This window comes from Capsicum annuum, unplaced genomic scaffold (assembly GCF_002878395.1).
Source record: "Capsicum annuum cultivar UCD-10X-F1 unplaced genomic scaffold, UCD10Xv1.1 ctg2447, whole genome shotgun sequence".
Taxonomy (NCBI): Eukaryota; Viridiplantae; Streptophyta; class Magnoliopsida; order Solanales; family Solanaceae; genus Capsicum; species Capsicum annuum.
The window spans coordinates 587606-607814 of NW_025830638.1; positions in this window are offsets into that span (position 1 = coordinate 587606).

Genomic DNA, 20209 nt, shown 5'->3' on the forward strand with positions numbered 1-20209 from the left:
TGTTATTTGTCCAAAATTATTGAGAAAATTATCTCAATTTCACCTCTTACGATATGTGGTGAGTTATACTATGTATGAGGGTAAAAAGGGAGCATTATGCGAGTACATGAAATATGAGTGCATACGTTACATAGATGATGAGAAGTAACTCATTGCCCGGTTATTTAGCACCAAATTATAGTTACTTAAGAACATTTACAATCTAATATGAAAGAAACATTTTACATTAAATGTCACTTTAAATTTAACAATTGAGAAAGAAACATTGACTATAATAGAAAGAAACGTAAATAAATGAAAAAAAATAAAGAAATTCTAGCTTTGAAGATTGTCACTTCACCCTCCTCTTTCTCTTTAATTAAGCAATGAATGTGAACATAAATTTATTGATAGAGTTATTTTAATTTTATACAAATATTTTAAGGAAAATATAAGGTAAAAAGATCAATTTTTTTAAAAATAACGGTTTGAACATGATTACCAAATAACCAAATAAATATAGGCATAAAATGATAGATTAATTTATACTATGATAAATAAGCTATTATAGCAGGAGGAAAGTTTGAAATGTTAGGTTATTTATTAAGGTATCTAATAAACAAAGAAAAATGAGGAAAGAAATATTAATTAATTAACCGTTAACAAAAAAACTGACAAAGAAGGTGAAATATTAATATTGAAGTCATCTAGCACAGTCTAAGTGTTTTTTTGTTGTAAGTTTTATTGGAAGAACTAAATTTAGCACATTTAACATAGTTAACACTAGATTACTAAGAGCGTTAAAGATTTTTTTATTTTAATTTTTAATATAGTACATAAATGAAATAAAGGAGAGTAAAGGGAAAAAAAGAGAAAAAAGAACATCCTTTTCATATAGATCATTAAAAGAATTCATTTGTTTTGGCTTTTTCACTATTTTTCTTCTTTTCATTAATTCACTCTAATTCTTTTGATTTTTTCATTTTATTTTATAATCAAAAACTCAATTCTTACATTTAAAATTTTTAATCGAGCATTTTTTTCTCTTAAAGATTGTAACTCCCCAAAACCTGGTCTCGAAACGTCACACGGTGCTTAAGACTATGAGTAGCCTTAAGCTAACCCTATCTGCATACTACTGAGCCTAAATCTCATAATAATGGAAGTATAGACACAAAAAGCCATGATTGAATGTGAAAACTATCTGAAATATCTGAGAATAATGTCTGAGAATAATGTCTGAAACATCAAAACTGCATAATCTGAATCAAAACTAGTAGTCTGACAAGCCTCTACTACTAATAACTAGAAAATCATTGGGACAAACCCCCAGCCAACTCGAACTGTCTGAAAATAAATGTTGAATCATATGAACTACTAAGCTGCAAAATCTAAATGAATAAGTGCCCAAACTATGAGGACTCACCAACTGTCGGATGTAGATGGAGATGCTCGAACTACTCACGCTACTGATACTAAGTACCTAAACCTACATTATGAGACAATGTAACATATAGACGTATATGTGGATCAGTACTTTGAGGATGTACTGAGTATATGGGGGTGAATGCATAAGTAAGTCATAATATCAATCATCAAATTTTGTAAAACAATGCCTGCTAAATGAAAATGACTCACGTAAGCTGGAATATCTGAAATACTGAAAATCTAAAATCATGATTAGCAAATCAACTTTATAAATCTAGTGAGCCATAATATTTAGTTCTAAAAGTTGTACATATATTCTCCCTTTAAATCATACTGCCTAGTGTAGGAAGGAATCACTCTTAAATCTAAAAGATGAAAGTTGAAAACTGTAGCTAAAGCCTTTCTGTAATGCATAGTCTAAATAAATTCGTGATCCTTTACACTTGGTTTTCTAAAAGGTTTTCTATAAATCTCTTCTGTTAGACTTTACTATTTAGGGAGAATACTTTAAAATTATTTTGAAAATATTTACTGATAGGGAGGTTCTTTTAACCGACATAAACGATGTGAGCTAACATGGAGTCCAAGGTCTCGTCCTCCTAAGAAATAAATCTCACGTTGGGGAAAGGTGTCATACTCTCACAAGGGAGTATAACCTACCCATGCGATCGATCACAAGCTAAATATGTTATTCATATAGAAATAGGAATAATCTCAATCAATACCTACGTTGGCTACGTAGTTCTGTGGAAGTAGGATGTGCTAAACCCACACTTCCAGCTTGGTGCTGAATACTACTCCTTTTTTACTTGCTACGCTCTTTGTAAATCCACTTTAAAACTAGCATACGGGTTTATCTAAAACCAATTATGCATTTTTATCTGAGCAAATTTGTAAATAAAGTTGTTATGAATTCTGTAATCTGTAATAAATCTATAAAGTGGATTTTATTACTAAACCGATGATCGAAAGATCAAAGCTTTACTAAAAATTTGTAAATAATCTGCTCATAAGATGCTTAAAGCATCATCTTTCTTGAAATAATATTAAATCTTGGCATAGTAACCCATTCATCAATCTCATGTCAAAATATCATAATAATAATGGTTGATAATGAAACAATGATAATTCATCTTAAAATCTATAATTTACTGCAATAGGCATGAAAATATAAAAATAGAGACATGCAATTCATCTTTAAAATATCTTTAAAACTCATAATCTTGCAAGTAGCAATAATGGGTATGAAGCGTAATTTGAAATTTATGTATAAACATTCAAAATCATATGAATATGTAATTAAAAGCTTGGTTTTAGGCACAAGGATGGAAGAGGATCCTTGTTCATAAACCTCACATACCTTGATTGATGATTAGATGAAGAAACTTGAGTTATTGATTCCTAATTAAGTTCTTGGTTATCTTGCCTTGGAAATCCTCAATTTTAAGCTTTCTTAGAGAATCAGTGGAGGATTTGGATTTCTTGGAGAAGAAGCTTTAGAGCTTTAGGGTTTTGCTTTGAGAGAAAATGGATAAAATTGGGCATAAAGTGCTTAGAATAGGTTTAATTCCGTGTTTTGGACGAATTGGGTCCTTGAAAATTGACCAAAATGTCTCCTTTAAACTCTAAGTCGGAACTGAAAAACGTAACATGTTTCTGAACTGGGTGGCCACTGCGACGCGCCACTATCGCGGTGGCTTACTGAAAAATAGACAAGTGGGAATTGGACATTCTCCTCTATGCGCCACATCGCGGTGCCCCTTAGAAATGCCATTTTGGCCATCGGCGCGATGTGCCAATATCGCGTTGGGCTACTGAATTTTGACAAATGGGAAAATGGACCACTCCACGATGCGCCAATATTACGGAGGTCCACTGAAAAAGGACAATTGAGAATTTGGGCTTCCCCACGATGCGGGGCTATCGCAGAGGGCCACTGGAATTGACGATTGTCATTTTGCTCGCCTCTGCGACGCGCCAAGTGCCCAGGTGGCACACTGTCAACTTAAAAACATCATAACTCCTTCACCGAGTGTCAGAATTGGGCAAATTTGATATTGATGGAAAGTTTATTCAATTTTCCACACAATGAAAGTCTAAATCTGGAAAATACCACATGAAATAAAAAGGTATTCATCTTTGAAGCTCTCTCTTAACATTCTAGGAACAAATTTGAGCTAGGAGAAAGTACGGGGTATTACAAAGATCGAAAAACAAATTTGCCATGCTGAGAGGCTTTTGGCAGGTCATTTTGATAATAGATTATTTATACAAATGAATTATTTTGGTGAAATTAAGAATATACATACATACATTCATACATACATACATATACATACATACATATATATATATATATACATATATATACATATAACTTTTTATTGATTGACATATTTTCATGTTAGGCTGTGAAATGCCAATTTTTTTTAGTTATTGTTACTTCAAGAAAAGAAAACTAAATTGAGACGCTTAATTATGAAAATCGAGTGATATAACTTCCGAATTAGAGAGAATCAAACAAAAAGAAGATTGGAAGAGTAAAGAAAAGAGAAAAAATGATGAATCATCGGGCAAAAAACTATGAGCCAATAAGTTCTACGTTATCAACAAAGCAACAAGTTGAAGATATTTTTCATTGCCTATGACATAGTATAAAACTTTATAATAAAGTCCTGTTCTTAAAGACTGCATTTCTCACATTTAATGAAATAGTTAATTCAAAATACTAAAATAAGCAAATATATATATATAGGTAGATAGATAGATAGATATACACACATATGTATGTATGTATGTATATCATTCAAACTTCTATACTTTGTCAAACTAATTATTTGATAATCTCTCTTGATGGATCTTCCAAGACCATTAAACTTCCTTCTTTATCCTGATTAAATTGTATCAAACTAAATTAGCTCTCTTTTTGATGAATTTTACACTGTCATCAAACTTCTTGTTCATCTTGATGAAAAGAAATTCTAAAGAATATTTCTATGGTCTTCATCAAAATGATGATTACCATATTGTCACATGAAAAAGATATAAAGGAGAAAAAAGAGTTAAAAAAATACTATTAAAGAAGAAGAAGGATAAAATGCAAATAAATATTCAACAACTCTATAGATAATTGATATTTATTGATGGATTAATCCATAAAAAATAAGTAGAATGAAGTTGAGAATACATGTCATTTAAGTGGAGAATGCAAATAGATGAAAGTTTTTTTAACTCATGCGATATTATTAGATATAGTAAATATGATAGAGTATTTTTTTAATTAATAAATAAATTGATTAGTGAAAGAATGAACAAAAAAATTCAAAACAAATGAGAAAAAAAAATAATTAGAAATGAAAGTCATAGAGAGGTGTCACATCAGCTCCTCTATGAACTTCCTTTATATTATATGATTCTACAATGCATCATAAGAGATACATACTAGCACAACCAACAATTCTATGAGATACATATTACCAAAAAGAGATACATCTATTAAAATTTATAAGATACATTCTAAAAATATCAGAAAATAATATAAGATATGTTTTAACAAAAAGAGATACAAAATAATTTAACAAAAATACATATAAATTTAATGACAAAAATAATTTATTAATAGAGTATTATTTATGTTTTCAAGAAGATGCAACAACCTCATCTTACATCCATAATATTCTGAAATACAAAATTTATAGATTATTTTTCATGAGTTTGCCGAATGAGAATTACTTGACTTGTTAAATGAGACTTTTTAAGAGTCTCATCTCAAGATCCCATTGTCCAATATAATATTATCAATAACGAAAAAAATTTTGAATAAAATATAAAGTTAATGAAAAATTGAGTTACTTTAAAATGAAATTAAGAAAGTTACTGACAAATAAAGTGCAGGAATATCAATCTTCATATTCCAACAAACATTATTCATCAAAGTTTGAAAAGTAACAACAATACCATAACTATTTTTCCAAACATCAAAAATATGAGAAAAAACCTAGTGAATATTAAAATATCTTAATTTGATGCAGATCGAAATCTCATTCTTCTTTTGAAAAGAAATTACAGGTACGTCTATTGTGACCTTCATACCCACATCGACCGTAATAATTACTATTCGATGTAAGAGTTTCAGTTGATTTCTTGTACCTCCTTTCTTTGACCTACCGGGTTGTCTCTCGTATTTTAGAGGTAATTTTGGAGGTAACATAACTTTGTCCTGAATTATCCGTGGCACAATTCGATCTTTTTATCCGGCATTGAAAACATCGACACTTCATAAGTCTTTACTAAAGTCTCTGTATGGTAATACTTCGAGCAGAATGACTTCATGTCACCTACATGTTTGCTTTTAAGGACGGCTACCACGTGTTGACATGTTATCTCGTCCAACTAAAATCTTCCACAGGTACAAGTCCTTTTATCCAGACATACAATGCATTTCCTCCCTTCATCATAAATAGAATACACATAAGGCGACCCTAAACCTGTAAAACAATAAATATTTCTTTAATCAAACTCAATATGTATCTCCTATTAACACAGATATGTATCTCATTTATATTAGAGTTATGTATCTCTTTGCAATTTAAATTTGGCAATAATCTCATTATTCAAAAACATAAATATTCATCAAAAAAAGGGTTACTGCATAATGACCTCGAATACTAATGTATTATAAAGGCTTCATTAATAATGTAGGATAATGTAAAGGAGATAACTAACCATTAATCGAGAGGATTTTGCCATTTTTAGCTATAGAATACTCTCAAATCTTTCGCCCAAGGTTTCTTGATATATGAAGCACTCTCTTTGTTTTTGCAATTCTATTTTAAAAAAAAAATTCTTGCTTATTCATTTATACACTCAGCTATATTTGAACATCATTCTACCTCGGCTAACTAGTGCATACACTCGTGCCCACTTTTCATATCCAGCATTCTCTAGATAAACCTTCACTCTATGATCCACCTTTCCAACTTGATCATTAAAAATTTAAAATCTTCTTGTATGTACGCCTTAGCCATTGTATAGAAAACATCGCTAAGTTTGTCTTGATTTTTCTAAAGTTTGTGCTTACATTCTTCCACAGATGTCAAACACATGCTAGATACAGAATGTTAGGATACACAATGCTTACCGACTTTATTCTGCTTTTGTTATGATCAGATACAACATACATACTTTCACGCTCCCCTAAAGCACTTTTAAACTGCTCAAATAATTACATCCAGGAATTATCATTTTTTGAGTTTACAACGCCATAAGCTATTGGTAGTATGCAACCTTACATCAGGAAAAAAACACATTATGTCATTTTTAAAGTTTTCATAAATTATCAAATTCAACTGCAAAATAAAATTAAATCCCTAGATTGTACATCAAATATCATAATTTACATACTGGCCCCATCGAGAGTGCTTGCAGACAAAAAATTTTCTTTATATGCACCACCCAAATGTGCCACATCTACAACAATTACTGGCCTGCAAAATTTAAAACCTCTTATTAACGGTTGAAGTGCAATGAATAGATACATAAACTTGTTATTCTCTTATTTATGCATTCTAGTTTGCGATTCGGGATACACTAAATTAAGAATATACATGTATCTAGGCATTTGATAATTACTATCAGCTGATTTTTTCCTCGGCATCACGACTGCACGTTACTTTACCCTCCATATTTTTAGGTAATTAATTTTCACAGTAAAAGCATCTTTGATATCTTCAATAATGTCAGTTGGTGTGTGTATTCTCTTATGATTCACTAGTTTCAAAGTTATAAATCGCTAGCGAACGAAATCATAGCTTGAACTTGGGTGAACATTCTATCTTTAAACGGACACGTGTGAACATCTTGAAACACCCTTACTTTGAACAAATCTGACGCTTCTTATATGACGCATTAAAAGTCTAACTGCACTCACCAAAAAACATTTCAGGACATAGCTGGAAAAAAATCAATCAAAATTGAAAGAACAATAATTATTAAAAATTTTGTCTCAAATTAATGATAAAGTTTACTCAATACTTAATTTGACAATTAAAGTACATCACAAAGCATGCACAGTTCATACACCAGATTATGTATCTCTAGTTGATCCATTGACAGTATTATGTATCTCCAGCAAATATATAGAACCTAAAAATTAGATACATATTTAATATTATGTACCTCACGAATATTTGTTAATTACAGCATATATCTCTTAATAATTTATTAAAAAACAAGCAATATACATAATGTAAATTATATATCTCTAATAGAACAGATGATCGAATTACGTATCTCTTTCAAATATATCACTATACATAAAATAAATTATGTATCTTTTGGTAATATATTAACAAATATCAAATACATGAATTAAATTATGTATATCGACATGACTTTGCTTACGACAAATCTTTCTACACAACATCTACTCAAGAAACATGTATCAAATCAAATATGAAAATTATATTTAGACATCAACATTATGCTCGTACCTTTGTTTGTCAGATCTTTTCGCATTAAAATTGAATGAATGCCCAATGGCATACTTTGACATTACAGAAACAAGAGTATTTTCCTTGTAAATTTGGCTAACCTTAACAACTTTTCATGACTCAATTTATAAGTCACGATGGCACCTACTCTATCCCGCTAGTAGGTAAGTTAAACCATAATCTGGAGCTAAACACAATGGGCTAACTTGGTGGAAAATGCCCAATCATAGATGAATATGAACAACACACTTATAAATAAGCAGATAGTTCTAAATAAGTAAACAACCAATATAAGATATCATCCCATGACCTGCTAGAGCCAGTACAAGAGCATCTAATAATATTACAACTTAAAGATTTAGAATAGTCAACAATATCTTTCTCAATAACAAAAGATTGAATATCTAAAGATAGAAGAAAATAGGTGACTCCGACTCCAAGAGCTCACTCTGCCTCTGAAAAATCAACACATCACAATCAATAATCAATGGCGCCATCTAGTACTCGAATCTGCACCAAAAATGTACAGAAGTATAGTATGAGTATCAAAACAACGGATACTCAGTAGGTATCATCGGCCGACTGAGCTAAATCATGATACAAGTATGATAAAATGCAAGATATCATAACTAAGTCAAGGTACAGAAATGAACCTGAATCAATTCTAATATTGCTGTACAAAATAAGTAATTTACTCGGAATAGCAATATAACATAAGGCATCAACACATGCCAACATCGTCATGTAATATAAGTAAATAAATTAGAGTAATAACGCAATACGAGATATCACAAAAGCAATCACAAACTACAAAATTGGCTTTCATATGCCAATTGTTGTGGAAAGTAAATAACTCATCACAGACTCTCATACGCCTAGAGAGTACACTCAAAGATAGAAATAAGCAACCATTCATCGCTTACAAGTAACCAACTCGTTATTTAACCATCATTCTCTAATTTATTATCAATTGGTCATTTACCAATATTTGGCAAAGTACCCACATTCTATATTATTACCATTATTTAATAACCTTATCATTGATACTCAGTAGTCACTGTTTATTAGCTAACAATCTCTAAATAACTAATTCATTTGATTACTAGTCATCATATAACCTCTAGTCATCGTTTATGACTTAAACAACATTAATTATCACTATTCATCCTTTACCAACTAATCCTCATTTATCAGCTAGTCATGATTAGTCACTTAAACAATATCCACCACTAATCCTTATTTATCACTAATCATCAACTATACCACCTTATAATCATTTATCATTTTTGAGCTATAACCGGCATCCCTAATAGCAACATCATACCAACTTGTATATGCATATATATAGATAATAATCCTATCATAATAAATAGTCAGACTCAAATCGGTAGATGTACACATAGATACATCATCATAATCGTCCTCCGGCCTTGTTGGATATCAGTGTATCATCATAATCATCCTTTGGAATTGAACCAGGTATAATCAACATCATCATAATTCTCCAAAATTGAATTAAGTATAATCAACATAATCACCTTTCAAAATTGATACGGGTATAATAAGTATCATCATAATCATCCAAAATTGAATCAGGTATAACCAACAAAATTATCTTCCAAAATTATACTAGGTATAATCAATATAACTACCATCTTTCAAAATTGAATCAAGTAGATAATCATCATAGTCATCTTTCGAAATTGAACCGGCAATAAGCGATGTCATAAGTGACAATATAGTCAAGAATCAAGATTTCTCGCATAATTAATAGCATAACTTTCCATATAAAAAATAAGCATGACTTCTAACATAATTCATAACATTATTGCTAACATCATCTATAAGAGTGTTTTCTAGCATGATTACTAGAATAATTGTTTGGCATGGTCATAACCATAAGTAATAGTAGAAGAAATAACTTATCAATAGCATGGTGAAAGGCTTATCATTAGCATAATAAATAGCTTATACATGGCTTAACCAATAGATTACTGTAGCATGATCCATATCTCATCATAGCATAATTGACCATCTAATCCATTAATCTATGAACATCACTTTTAATGTCATCATTACAATAACCATCAAGTGCCAAGGTTCCTTAATATTGCCTTAAAAGGGCATTCTCTAGGCATTTAATAAGCGTATAAGGGCTTCAAGAGAACTAGTCACCAATCGTGACTTAAGGTGGGTCTAAGAACCCACTTCTAAATCCTCAAAATCTATTCTAAGGCAAGTTCTACCCCGGACTTGTCTAAGGAATCTAAATCCACTCTTACATGTATATCAAGCCACAATTAGCCCTAAGGTAAATATTCTTACTAAGCACTTTAACTAAGTCCAATGAAAACTAGGGCAATCTTCATTAGTGTAAGCAACTAAGGCCAAACTTACCCTAAGCATGGGTGTCTAAAGCATGTTTACCTAAATTGAGTAGTCTAAGGCCATCTCATGCTAAACATGAATAATGAAGTCTAATTTACCTAAGACATAAGCAAAATAAGTCAATTGTTTCAACTCTACGGTTTCAAATTAGCCTAAATATTCCAACTAACCGAAGTCTTGCATTTCATCAATACAACACCTAAAACCTATCCAAATCTAACACAATATCATAAGCCTCCTAAGATGTCAAGCTATCATAAAGACATTTTACTTATCAATATGGGAATAACGATACCCATATTACACAATTGTACTTTGGGTCCAAAAATCATAAAAAAAAAATCCTATATGGGTCACACTTACATAAATCATATTTTCGAAACCAACCCAACATAATATCAAGTTCAAGAAATCATTACACTTAAAATTGGTGAAACCTAAGCTAAATTGGGGCTAAAATCAAGCCCAGAAGCTTTTGGAATTTTGAGCAAGAAATCAAGAAACTTCACCAAGAAAAGAGTAAATTCTTACCTCAATTCGGAATATAATCGCGAAAATAAATATCAAGCTCCCAAGTAACCCACAAGTCTCAATTTTAAGTTATCACACTATTTACGGTTTATGCTCTCAAGAAAGGAGTGAGAAATAGTTGAATTCGTGACATTTAGGGTCTATTTATACCCATACCAGCTACTCGGATCTCGCTATCACGGACCCAGACCTGTAATCGCAAATCGTGGCATTAGAATCAGATGTTGCAATCACAACACTCCCTTCCACGATCGCACCACTTTTCTCTGCCTAGGGTACCGCAATCATAGCCCTTGGCTTGCAATTGTAGCTGTACCAGATGACAATTGAAACTTGAAAAATCTTTCAAGTTTCCATCAACCCCTCAAGATTTATCCAGAATCCTGTATACATAAATGAACTACGTAACTATACAAAATTCAACGTTCTGGATGCAATGGCACACTTAGAATTTCCATCCAAGGTTGTTTCAACCAAATATGGGTCCCATACCCATATTTTATTTTCTTAACTTTCCAACCAATAGGTCAAAATAAGCCCGGGTGTCTCGAGACCCAAACCAAGGGCCCACATAGCTTAAAATCAATATTTTAAAGTTGTTGATGCAGTCAGAATTCGCAAGTGAGATCATTTTACTAAAGTTTTTACCTAGTGATCATTTGAAACCAACAAAGTCTTTAAAATAGGGAATGGCTATAAAAACCAAACGACTACCCGATAATCCAACTGTCAGTTCTAGCAAGTCATAAATAACTTGGGGTAGCTATAGAGAAACCCTAACAACAAAAATAAGTAGAAATATAGAAAATAACCAGAAGGGTCATTACTATATCTACAACTAAAGGAACTTTCGTCCATAAAAGTTAAGGATTAGGATGTACCTGAAGTCTTAAACGGGTGAGGATACTGGGTCCGCATCTGGCTCTTCATCTCCCAAGTGGTCTCCTCTACTGGGCGGTTTCTCTACCACAACATGACTTCTAGCATAATTAATGACACAACCGTCTGACATCACTATCCAAAATAAGCATCTGCTCCTCTACCAAGGACGAATTCTATTCCAACTATACTGAGTCCCATCTAAGCACATGAGAAGCATTAGGAATATATCGCCTCAACATGGAGATATAGAAACTAGATGAATAGTGGCAAAATATGGAGGTAGATCTAACTTATAAGCCACCTCACTAACTATACAAAGAATCTCAAAAGGTCCATTATATGTAGGAATGAGCTTGCCCTTCCTCCCAAACCTCATCACAAACTTCATGGGTGATACACGGAGGAATACACGATCACCAACACCATATCTCAAGGCACAAAGCCTTCGTTCTATATAGGTATTCTGCCTACTCTAAGCCGCTCTCAACCTATCCTAAATCACCCTGACTTTATCTAATAACTCCTTCAAATCAGCACCACGAGGCCGAACCTCGGTGTCTCAAACCATCCAAACAGAGAACGACATCTCCTACCATACAAAGCCTCAAAAAAGCCATCTTAATACTCGAATGATAGCTATTATTATAAGCAAACTCTACCAAGGCTAAGTTCTCCTCCCACTAGCCCTCAAAATCCATAACACTGGCTCGGATTATATCCTTAAGCACCTGAATGGTCTGCTCCAGCTGACCATCTGTCTATGGATGCAAGGTTGTACTAAGATCCAGCTGAGTACCTAAATCCTCCTGAAATACTCTCTAAAATCTCGAAGTGAACATGAAACCAGGGTCTTAAATGATAGAATTGGCCACACCATGTAAATGGACTATCTCCCAAACATAGATATGAGCTAATCTCTCAACACTAAAGGACATTTGCATTAGAATGAAATATGTTGACTCAGTCAAATGATCTATGATAACCCAAATACCATTGAAACCATGGGAAGTGCGAGTCAAACCACTAACAAAATCCATGGTGACCCTCTACAATTTCCACTCTAGAATGGGCAATCTCTGAATCAATCCACTATATCGCTGATGCTCGACTTTGACCTATTGACAATATAGGTAATGTGCTACAAAGTCTACCATATCTCTCTTCATACCGTTCTACCAATAATGTTGTCTCAAATATATATATATATATATATATATATACACATCTTGGTCTTATCAAATTAATAATGAAGGAAGAATCATATGCCTGAAATAGTAAGATGTACGAAGAGAAATCACCTTTGAAAGCCCTAATTGATCAACCTCTTGAAAACCCTAATTGTTCTTGACCTTGAGGAATTTGAGAGTATTGAGAAGTCACTTTGATGTGTTTATGAGGGATAATGATACCTTAAAGTAGTTATAATACGTGGGTTTTAAGTTGGTTAAGAGGGGAAGTGTCTAGAATTCCCTTAACTTAAAAGCTGAAAAGTGTCGCCTTTGACTACGGTTCAACCCTTGACTCGTAGCCACTCCTTACGACTCGACACCATGAGTCGTAACCAAGGTAGTACCACAAAGGAACCCTATATTATCATCTTTACTACTTAACCACTGGAATCATAATGGGACCCTATGACTCGTATCCAACCGTAATCAACAAAGAACCCAAATTGAGCCTTACTGGACACCCTATGATTACACCTAACGACTCATAACATATCCTTATGGATCTTAGTGAGCCAATAGTACTCGAAATGGAATCAAGCCACAAACTTACTTATTTGGTTACACTCATTCCAACGACTCATCTGGACACCCTACGACTTATAGGGTCCAGTCGTAACTAGGGTAGTGAGCTCAAAGCTCAAGAAATTTTCATGGGCCAAAAATCCAGGGTTTTTTAATTCTCCTCCACTTGGATCATTCGTCTTCGAATGATGGGACAAGGCATTTATTAGCACTATTTGACTCCACATACCTCTACTCTTACCTTTAACAAAATAGAAAACAAAGATGCTAAGGAAATCACCTTTTTCTTTAACAAAGTCAGAAAGCAATGATGTTAAGTAATACATATACCTTAAGCACGATTATCTGAAATAGGAAACAAGAATCGATACTTAGACTTTATGCCCTCTTTGGCTTCCTAAGTAGCCTCATCAACCTTGTGTTCCTCTATAGAACCTTTACCGAAGCTACATCCTTCGTTTGCAACTGACGAACTTGCCGATACAAAATTTCAATTGGGAGTTACTTATAAGATAAAAAATCCATAATACCTACCTCCTCCAAAGGAACAACCATCAAAGGATAACCCACACACTTTCTCAACATCAAAACGTGAAACACCAAATGGATAGAGCTCAAACTAGAAGGCAACTCCAATTCATAAGCGACATTACCAACTCTCTTCAAAACTAAGTACGAACCAATATATCGGTGACTAAGCTTCCCCTTCTTAACAAACTGCATCACTCCCTTCATGAGGGATATCTTTAAGAACACCTAATTACTAACACTAAACTCTAACTCCCTTCGCCTCATATCTGCGTAGGACTTCTGGCGACTTTGGCCAGCTTTGAGTCTATCCCGAATCACCTTCACCTTCTTCATGGCTTGGTGAACCAAAATCAGGGCCAAATATCTCTGCCTAACCAACCTAGAACCACCCAATAAGAGATCTACACCTCCTACCATACAACACCTCAAACGAAGCCATCTTAGTACTAAAATGGTAGTTATTATTATATGTAAACTCTATAAGAGGAAAATTATCAAACCAACTACCACTAGAGTCAAAAACACAAGCTTAAAGCATATCTTTCAATATCTGAATAGTTCTTTTCGCTTGCCCATATGATTGTGGGTGGAAAATAGTACTAAGGCTCACTTTAGTTTCCAAACCAATCTGAAATAAATGCCAAAAGTGTGATGAGAACTGAGCAGCATGATCTGACATGATAGAAACAGGCGTCGCATGTAACTTCTCAATCTCTTGGAGGAACAACTTCGCATAACCCTCTAATGAATAATTAGTCCTCACTAGCAAGAAGTGAGCAGACCTAGCCATCCTATCCACGATGAGCCAAAATTAAATCAAACTAATTTTGAGACCAAGAAAGACTGGTAATGAAATCCATATTAATCACTTCCCACTTCCACACAGGTAACTCAATTTCTTGATACAATCTTCTAGACCATAAGTGCTTAACCTTCACCTGTTGACACACCACGCATTTGTCCATAAAACTTGCCACATCTTGCTTCATATTATTTTATCAATAAATCTCCTTAAGATCATGATACATCTTTATCGAACCAAGATAAATGCCATAACGTGACTCATGAGATTTAGCAAAGACCTTCTCTCGAAACCCATCTACATTGGGAACATATAATCTACCTTGGTACCTCAAGATACTATTTCCACCAATCTCAAAAGCTACAACCTTTTGATGTCCCATATCTCTCTTAACCTTTATTAAGATAGGATACCGTACCTGCTTCTCCTTTATTTCAACAACAAGTGATGACTTTACCACCTCTTGCACAAACACACCACCATTCTCAGAGTCTAAGAGACGAACTCCAAGGTTAGCCAAACGATGAATATCTTTCATAAACTCCTATTTATCCTCATCTACATAAGTTAGACTCTCAGTGGATAACCTACTAAGAGCATCAGCAACCATTTAAGCTTTACTTGGATAATAATAGAGACTCATGTCATAGTCTTTAAACAACTCAAGAAGCTCTACTGCCTGAGATTAAAATCCTTCTGGGTAAACACATATTACAGGCTCTTATGATCGAAAAAGATATCTACATGGACTCGATATAAATAGTGAAGCCAAATCTTTAATGTGAACACCACAACCAACTCCAAGTCATGAGTTGGATAATTCCTCTCATGAACTTTCAACTTCCTAGAAGCATAGGCTACCACCTTACAATGCAGCATCAACACACAACTAAGTCCCAAATGGGATGCATAACAATAAACCACAAATCCATCATTACCCTCAGGAAGGGTCATGATTGGAGCTAAAGTCAACTTATTTTTCAGCTTCTCAAAACTACCCTCACAAGCATCAGACCACAAGAACTTTGCCTTCTTCTAGGTCACCTTAGTCAGTAGGGCAACTATAGTCGAGAAACTCTCCATAAATCTCCTATAGTAACCGGCTAAACCAAAGAAGCTCTGAATATTGATTGGAGTCGTAGGCCTAGGACATTTCTTAACCATTGCAACTTTCTGCAGATCCACCATGATCCCTTCACTAGAAATGACACGACCCAGAAAAGTAACAGCTTTTAACTAAAACTCGTACTTTAAAAACTTAGCAGACAAATATTGATCTTTCAAGGTCTGCAACACAATACAGAGATGGTCGGCGTGATCCACCTCACTGCTAGAGTACACCAAAATATCTTTAATGAACACTACGATAAAGAAATCCAAGAAATAATGGAACACCCAATTCATGAGATCTACAAATGTCGTTGGGGCATTAGTCAAAACAAAATACATGACTAGCAACTCATAGTGACCATACCGAGTTTGGAAAGCAGTCTTAGGGATATCTACCTCTTTTTTTATTTAGCTGATGATAACCCGACCGAAGCTTAATCTTAGAGAAAAATCTAGCACCCTGAAGCTGGTCAAACAAATCATTAATCCGAGTAAGGGGATACTTATTCTTCACCATAGCCTTATTCAATAGACATTAATCGATGCATATTTAAAGGGAACCATTCTTATTACGTATGTACAAAATAGGATCACCCCACGGCGACAAACTAGGATGGATAAAACCCTTGTCAAAGAGGTCTTTCAACTACTTCTTAAGCTCCTTCAAATCAGCTGGAGTCATTCTATAAGGAAGGATGGAAATAGGATGAGTATCCAAAACAAGCCAAAACAAGGTCAATCCCAAAGTCAATCTCCTTATCGGGAGAGATACCAAGAAGATCGTCAAGAAAAACCTTGAGGAATTCATTAACTGTAGGAACAAATTGTAAGAAAGCACCCTCTACGTTAAAATCTTCAACCCGGACCAAATGATAAAGACATCCCTTGGAAATCAACTTCCAGTCCCTTTTACTACTCAATAACCAGCTCATTAGGGAATTTAAACATGACATTACAAGTTTGACACTCTAACGAGGCATAGCATGAGTGCAACCAGTCCATCCCTAATATGGCATCAACATCAACCATGTCTAAATCTATTAGATCTACTAGAGTTTCTCTGCCACCAACCAATAAAACATAACCCCTATAGAATTTTCTAGAAACCACAGAGTCCCCCACTAGGGTAGAAATAGAAAAGGGATCAGGGATACACTTGGGACCAAAACCAAAATATACAATCATAAATTGGGTCACATAAGAAAGAGTAGACCCCGAAGAAAGAAAGCAATACACATCAATATAAAAGAGTTGTAACATACCAGTGATGATATCAGAAGATGCCTTAGAGTCCTGGTGGGCGTTAAGAGCATACAAGTGATTTCGACCAGTGCCGGTACCAAAAACAGAAGTAGCACCTTTTGGTGCCGGAGATGATGAAGTGGCAACATGAATCTTATATTCCCTAGAAGAAACCTTAGAAGCACAATCCCCACCCAAGTGACCAATCTAACCATATTTAAAACATATGTGCCTCCCCTCTTCAGAAAACCCATGGTGCGCCTGCCCACAGAATCTATAAAGAGGATATTATAAAGCAGACTGAGCCCAACCAACCTAAGTTGGGTACCCTATGCCCTAAACCCACTATCATATTGAGAACGATGATCACCCGACAGCTTCAGATAAGGAGCACTAGTAGTAGAATAGGAACCAAAACTCCCTCACTTCTTTTAGACCACTTTCTACTATCTCTACCACCTTGCTGCTGACCTCTACCCTAATAAAAGAATCTAAAATTCTTACTCTGCCTTTCTCCTATCTATGCCTGCTTTTTCTTCTCTTTCTCAATGTGTTGCATATATATAACTAATCAGGAGATATTTATATCCTTGTTCAACAAGGTAGCCTTACTCTCTAGAATCAAATCACGGTACAACCCAGAAGTAAATTTTCTCATTCTAGCCCTTATACTAGACACTAACTCAGGAGCATATCGGGACAACTGATGAAATTTCAAGGCATACTCCTTGACTATCATCTTGCCTTACTTCATAGTAACAAACTCTTTCATTTTTCCTCCCTCAACTTCTTAGGAAAGAAGTGGTTCAGAAATACACTAGAGAAATCATCCCACAGTTTGAATTTCGCATCATCTCCCCTAGACTATTCTCATTCCTCATACCATTGGTATGCTACATCCCTTAGTTGATAGGCAAAAAATTTTACCCCCTCAACATCTAAAGCATGCATAACCTGGAAGATCTTCTCTATCTCATCTATAAAACCTTGAGGATTCTCCTCAACCTCAACACCAATAAAAGTTAGAGGAATCAACCTCATAAACTGGCCAACCCTTGTGGCTTCAGAAGATGGAGTAACAGAAGCTACACACTTAGACTGATAAGCTACCAAATGAGCCAACATATGAATAGACCAATGATAACGCTCAACGTAAACGTCAATTTAAGTGCAAGACGATCTTCGTTAATATTTTTACCCAACTTTAGAGTCAGGGTCAAATCCACGAGGAATAATATGAGTGGCAATCAAATTAATTTAAAATGATAGATACAAGTTAAATTCAAACTAATGGTACAAAAAGATAAAATGGGGGAGATAAGACCTTACCCTAGTATTTCTTTTTAGGTTTTTCTAGTATAAATTTGGGGCTATGAATAACTAGAGCTTTATAATTAAGCATGAATCTTGGGATTATGCACTAATAAGGGAGTGACATGTGGGTGTTAATCATCAATATTAATTTAGTAAATCAAATATGAGTAGTCTTAGTTACAGATTTTGATGCTAGTCTTTCAACAAAACACCAAACTTTTACCGATTAATTCTTTCGAGTACCTAATAGGTGTGTTCAACAATTGGTAACCACAACCTCAATCTAGGCATCCCTATTTCTAGGATGATACCCAAGGCATAGTCAACCTCACATTCACCTTTATGTCTAAGATAGTGAAAATTTAGCAAACTACAAACATAACTGTCTATCATTGCTTTGATCTACATATCCCTCTTTCGAGGATGATATGGATTCCTAAAGTTTACCCAAAACCCTTCTTTCAGAGATGGCCTTGAACTTTCTAACGCTTAGAGCTTTCACTCATCAAACCCATGTGGGCATTTGGAGCTTTCACCCATCAAATCCCAACCAAAATAGCATAGCAATGATAAAACCTATAAACACAAACTACCAAATAGATGCTAGCAATAACAACCCACACACACTTAAACCCGTATCCACACATAATCCTAAGAGAGATATTTAGCTACACATAAGATAAATAAGCATACATATACCCATAATCTCCATTGAAATAACTTGTTGAAGATCTAAGCCAATGTTACTTCAAACTTGGCTCTCTCATAATAGCAACAATGGAAGTGAGCAAATCTTCCACTTAGAAAGTCTCTAATGTATTCTTCACCCAAAATTTATACAATATTTTCTTCTCCAAAAATGGAGGCTATCAAGTCTAGAGCTAAACTTAAAAAATTTAGGATGATAGAATTTTTTTTATGAAGCTAGGGTTTAAGTCTATTTGTCAAATTGGGATCAGCACTGTGCATTTCTAATTTGCCATTGGGCTGAATTCCTCCGCTAAGCCGTGATCGTGCAGGTCTAGCTACGACTGCAGCTACGCGACCACAGTTTACATCTGCGACAGCAATCAATTAGCCATCCTTGACCGCCGCGACTGTAGTACCTGAGGCTCTTTAGTTGTAGGTCTTCGGCTGCACTTTTCCTTCGCTCTTTTGATAATTGTAAGCTCCAATCCATATCTTTCTGTATTTTTAACTCTATACCTGCAAAGAGTGAATATTAGTGCATTTACTCATGATATATCTTATTTATTCATTAAAAATAAGGTAATGTACACGAATATTGAGTGAGATTGAGTGGTAAAATTATAACTCATCATCTGATGAAATTTTGCATTTGACACATCAACTTGAGGAGCTCGAAGAGGACTAGACGAAACTGGTGGAACTCTAGAAGGGCAATCAAAAACTGTACCCATAGATCGGGTTTGTACCCAATAAGTAGGGTGTGTATGATCAACATTTTTCTTAAGTAGGATAGAGGAGTTTCCATGAGCTTCAAATTACCTGGGAGTCATGATCTGAAAGGTGAACAAATGAGAATTAGAGGAGATTTCAATACCTTAGACTCCAAAGCCCGAAATAAGACAACAAGAAAGGGAATATTCTTAAATGCCTCATAGTCTCTCCCTTATAAGAGTGGCGTGCAACACACCCATAAAAGAGACTCTACTCAACAAGGTTTTGTGGACACCAAATTGACCATGAACCTAGGCTATGATACCACCTAGACACGACCCAAACAAGGGCCTGATCGT